Below are 5,598 nucleotides of genomic sequence, written 5' to 3'. Positions count from 1 at the left end.
ACCAATACTGAAAACCATGAGTATATAGAATACAGCAGAACAAGGGATAAATAGCATCAGAGATGATGAAAAAAGTGTTGGGTCTCAGTAATTTCCCTTCTGACACATCTCTTGTTTTATCCACAGGATGTGCAGGCTTCAAGTGGTTGACTTGAATGGCCACGCTTCCTCGGATATACAAGAGGGAAGAGAAGGTAGAGGCCACTTAGTAAAAACTATGCTTAAGGAGCAAGTAGTAGAGGGCCACTCAAGATACACAAGGAAGCGTTTGAGGGTGTTCAGTGACCTTTCGTTTATGTCTCCTCGGCATGAAAATGTACACCAAACTCAGTTGTTGCAGTGGGCAAAGGAGAGAAAGAATTTCCTGCATCTGTGCTGTGAGAAGTTGGAGATTGGAGCAATAGATGTGTCCAAGGTCAGAAAGGTGTTAAAATTTTTACAGCCAGAGTTCATCAAGCAGTTGGAACTGAATACAGTGGGGAATCTGTCCAAACTGGCAAAATTTGTACCTTGCATTAGTAAAATGAGAAATCTTCAAAAACTCATGCTAGGACGAATCTTTGGAACAAGAACTCACACATACGAGGAGAATCAGACTGTCACTAAGATCATTTCTCTTTTCCCCCAAACTCAGCTGTCTCCAGGATCTCACAATTGATGATGTCTATTTTATCACAGACCACATGGAAGAGTTGTTCAGGTAAGAAAGGATGAAGAGCTGTTGCTGTTACCAGAGCAAACCTCTCTTTTGTACTTTAGAGAGAAGTAATATAATTACCTCACATTACAGAGAATAGTGGGCACTACTTTCTGCAGGCCAATGTACATTTAACAGTGAACATGTAAGCATGATCTTGTTCCATGTTAAGTGACTCAAGGGTTCAAATGACCACTCACAAAGCTGAGCAATGAAGTGGAGTAGATTGTATGGAGAGAGCTGTCCTGATAGAAGACAAGTATTGTGAGTCAGATCTAGTGAGGTTTCCTGCATAGCAATCCTAACTGGTCTAATGTGAAGGGATGGAAAAGAGAAGAGGCCACTGCATAGGAAGGGTTCAGATCAGTACAGTTTCCCAGGTGAGGTCTGTGTTTCAATTAGATCTGGGAGCACAGGCTCTCCCTTTCCCCTAATTCCTAAACAGTATAAGGTTCTTTGGAGATCAGGACTGGGCTAAGTGGAATAGGAAATGCAAAGGTTAGGGCTGAATGAGGGTGAGAGGTGAGGAGACCTATTATGTAAATGTGTCAATGATTTTTCAGAAGGCATCTTGATATACAGTTGTGGATTCCAATTTTGCTCTTCCTGTTCTCCCTATTAGCCTAAAGAGCAACTCTGAGTCTCTGATTGTCAGAGAAGACTAGGTGAGTTAGCTTTGGAATGAGCCAGACCCACCATAATGATGATACCCTCATATCAAAATGGTATAACTTGAGTAAGCCAACAGACCAAACTGCATGCCATTTCATGTTGACTCTGACCCCAGCCATGTGATCTCTCCTTAGGTGTCTGGAGGCCCCACTGGTGTCCCTCAAGATCACTCTGTGCCAACTCTCTCAGTAAGACTTGGAGTCATTTGCCCAGCATTGGAACTACAGTCAGCTGAAACATCTGTGCTTGAGAGGTGCCACTTTAACTTATTTGAACATCATGCCTCTAAAAGTGTTCTTAGACAGTGTTGGAGATAATCTGCAGACTCTGGAATTAGAAGACTGTATGATGAATGACTCTCACCTCAGTATCCTTCTGCCTGCCCTGATCCAAAGTCTCCAGCTCACAAGTATCAATTTGTTTGGTAATGACATCTCCATGGATACCCTGAAGGACTTTCTGCTCCAGACTACCAATATGAGCCAGTTGACCACAGAAATGTACCCTGCTCCAGTAGAGATCTATAATGAATTTAATTATGTTGAAGTAGAGACATTTTTCTCAGCTTTGTGCTGAACTAATGGATGAACTCAGGGCTGTAAGGCAGCCCAGGTCAATCTGCTTTGGTTCCAATCCCTGTTATGACTGTGATACACGTTATACCTATCAAGATGATGTCATATTTTGTTTGTGTGTTCAGTAATGACAGGAATATTACTTCTGGGTACTAAAAAGTTAATTCCTAGGGACTGGTCTCTCATCCAGAGGACTCAAAACACATGGTTTTGGACATTTCTCAACGTGATGAAACAATGGTTGAAACTCCTGTCAGGACTTCATTGGCTTTCTCCTACCTGTGAAATTATGGTCAGATTCTGAAAACTTGATATTAGCTCTGTGGTTGGTGTGCTTGTTGAATGAGCAGTAGATTGCAATCCAGGGTAGTCAGGCCGGTAGGTGTTGTCTGGGCATTCCAGAGTTGTGGGACATTACCCACCTTTTTAAATCATTTTTCTTTCTTTTTTTTTTTTTTAAAGACAGGGTTTCTCTGTGTAGCCTTGGCTGTCCTGGAACTCACTCTGTAGACCACGATGGCCTTGAACTCAGAAATCCACCTGCCTCTGCCTCCCAAGAGCTGGGATTAAAGGCATGCACCACCACTGCCCAGCTCCTTTTTCTTTCTAATGATACATTTTAGCTTACGCTGGCCTTGAATGCCTCATCCTCTTCCTTCCACTTACAGATTAATGAGGTTGCTGACAATAACCTCCAAGGCCAGCTTGTAGACCACTTGACTCTGAGGCCCTGTTTATTCTTCAGGGTTCCCAACCTCTGATCAGCCTCTTGTGCATTAAGGACTCCAGTAGTCTCTGTCCTCTAAAATGATTGTCACTCCCTAGGAAGGAACTGCGTAGTAGATGTGCCTGAGTCTACCCATTGTGTTCCATTGTGTCTATATAATCAGGTATCAATAAAGAATGCACCAAACTTTATGGTCTTTTATTTTCCTAGGTTGATATGGGTAGCCAAGATTGCTCAATGGGCAAAGGGCCAAGCTGGACTATATTGGAAAACTAATGGAAGGGGGAGGGCTGACTCCCAGTCTTGACTTCTGGCTTCCACAAGCACATAATAGCAATGTCACAACATTGTGCAGACACAAACTGAACATAGTGTAATGTTCCCGTGATTAAATACTGTGAATGGATTCTGATTATAAAACATACATATGAAAAGACTTTAGTAATTTTACTCTTTTAGATTATAATTACACATTTCTCCCTTCCATTTCTTAAACTATCTCATATGCCCCTCATTGTTGCTGTTTAAAACTGGCCTTTTAAAAATGCATGTGTATATATATATATATATATATGATAAATATTCCTATAGCCAAATTCATCTATAGATTGTCAATGAATATATGGTATCAGGACCATCTATTACATTCTGGACAAAAGTTAAAATCTGGCCAGGCAGTGGTGGCCCATGCCTTTAATTCCAGCACTTGGGAGGCAGAGGCAGGCAGATTTCTGTGTTCAAGGTCAGCCTGGTCTACAGAGTGAGTTCCAGGACAGCCAGAGCTACAGAGAAACCCTGTCTCGAAAAAAAAAAAAAAAAGCCCAAAAAGATGGGCGGTGGTGGCGAACGCCTTTAATCCGAGCACTTGGGAGGCAGAGGCAAGAGGACTTCTGAGTTCGAGGCAAGCCTGGTCTACAGAGTGAGTTCCAGGACAGCCAGGGCTACACAGAGAAACCCCGTCTCAAAGAAAAGAAAAGGCTAGGCTGACTCCATTAACAGGGTTCAAACTGGGAGACTAGGTCTAAGAACTGAGCAAGTCCAGGTAAGTCAGTTACTAGAAAAAAACCCAGATTTCAGCCCCCACACTCCAAAAATAGTTCTAGAATGGCTAGAAATAAAGATAAAGGTAATCTAAACCAGGATGCCTCAACAACAGTTTCCAGACCCCATTTCACAGTAATGGTTCTGGAATTCTAATGTGCTTTAAATTGGGCCTGCAAGCTCACTTAGTTGTCTAGCTTGGTAATGGGAGACTCAGCATGCTATACTTCTGCAGAATAAAACACTCTTTGCATTTACTATTTGAGTCCTAGAGTATCATTCTTTGATGAATCATAAACCTTTACATGTGGAGGCTTGTCCTGTGATTTGCTGGAGACACTCTAATCTCTAATCCAAATAGTGGAGTGTTATTCCCATCAGTAAGTCCAGGGACCAGGTTGTCTTTTGTCTTGCCCATATCTGTGTTTCTGTTTTGGGTTTAATTCTGTTTCAGGTTTAATCTGGAGGCTGAGAGGGGCAAAGCCAACTCATATTTTGTCACCTGGTCAGGGGCAATAGAGTACACTCCCAACCCCCTACCAGAAGCACAACTTGCTAGTTCTCATGTGGATCCTGAACTGGCTGTGGGTCTATGTGCCTCTCATCAAGGAGTAAGACCATCTGAGGCAGTCTTTTGCTTTTGGTTTCCCAGGAATGTTTGTGTATATTCTGCTTGTTCCTTTTGACTTTATACAAAATTTTTTTTGATGTCTATGATGGAACAGGCACAAAGCACCCCACTGGGCCTGTACCATTTTAAGGACTTTCCCTGAGCCACAGAAGACTCAAGTTTTGTTGTTTATCCCAGCAAACTAACCATCTCTTGGAGGAATGAATGGACTATTTTATGACCTGGGTGGGGGGCGGCGGGAGTGGAAAATGACTGTTTATGAGGCTTAGGGCCACCCATATCAAGAGCTATATATCACCATGTGACAATAACTGGTTGAGAAGCCAAGAGTTAGGATAAGACTTTTTGTTATTGGTCTGGCTGCTCCCCACCCTTCTTCCTCTAAATGAGGGTCAGCCTCTGCCCGTGCCTTGCTTCTCCTTTCTGCTACCAAGGAGGATCTCTGTCTCCCTCCTTATGTTCCTGCTCCTGCAGCTGCTGCCCCTGCACAGACAGCACAGGAGAAGAGAGGAGCAGCCCCTGATTCCCGTGACACTACTGACTCCACTTGGAGTACATCTCACACTCAGGCCCTTATTGCCCAGATAATAGACTCTACTAGGGCCTTACCCCTCCAGGCTATGGGACACCCAGATGTTCAAAGAAGACAGTTCATGACATATGTGTCATTTGCCAATAATGATCTTTACAATTGGACCATGATGACTCACCTGCCCACCTGGGATGACTGTCAGCAACTGCTCCAGGTAGTCTTGATGATAGAGGACAGAGAGAAGATCATGAGAGTCACCCCAAAATTGGTTCCAGAAGCAAATGGGTTACCCACTGAATTTCAGGCTGATATCAATGCAGCTTTTCCTTTAACTCCACTCAATTGGGATTTGAACACTGCTGAAGGTAAAAAGAGGCTCCGGGTCTACTCCCAGATTTTGATGGGGGGATCTCTGAGAGGCTCCCAGCTTACACATTTATCTAAGGTGAGCTAGGTGATTTAGGGAAAGAAAGAGAGCCCTAGGCAATATCTAGAAAGACATTTTGAGGCCTTTAAGACCTACACTGATTTGTTCTAGCCTAAGCAGTGTAGGTCTTAAAGGCCTCAAAAGTAGGCAGGAATCTAAATCTTAGGCTAGAACAAAGAAGTAATTTCAGGCAGAAATCTAAATTTTATGCTAGAACTAGGAAGTATGCTTCAGACCATGAAAATGATTTTGGGTTAGGACAGGGAAGTAGGCTCAGATATTTTGGTCATCCTGAT

At 43.0% G+C, this 5,598-nt stretch overlaps 1 pseudogene; it reads left to right on the top strand.

Annotated features, from left to right (window-relative positions):
- The first annotated feature begins 126 nt into the window (after positions 1-126).
- Positions 127-5,329, top strand: LOC114615495 (annotated as a pseudogene).
- The last annotated feature ends 269 nt before the right edge of the window (positions 5,330-5,598 follow it).

Source organism: Grammomys surdaster, unplaced genomic scaffold, assembly GCF_004785775.1.
Source record: "Grammomys surdaster isolate TR1022 unplaced genomic scaffold, NIH_TR_1.0 126740, whole genome shotgun sequence".
NCBI classification, from domain to species: domain Eukaryota; kingdom Metazoa; phylum Chordata; class Mammalia; order Rodentia; family Muridae; genus Grammomys; species Grammomys surdaster.
Note: the sequence above shows the minus strand (reverse complement) of the source record. Positions and strands in the feature narration are given on the sequence as shown.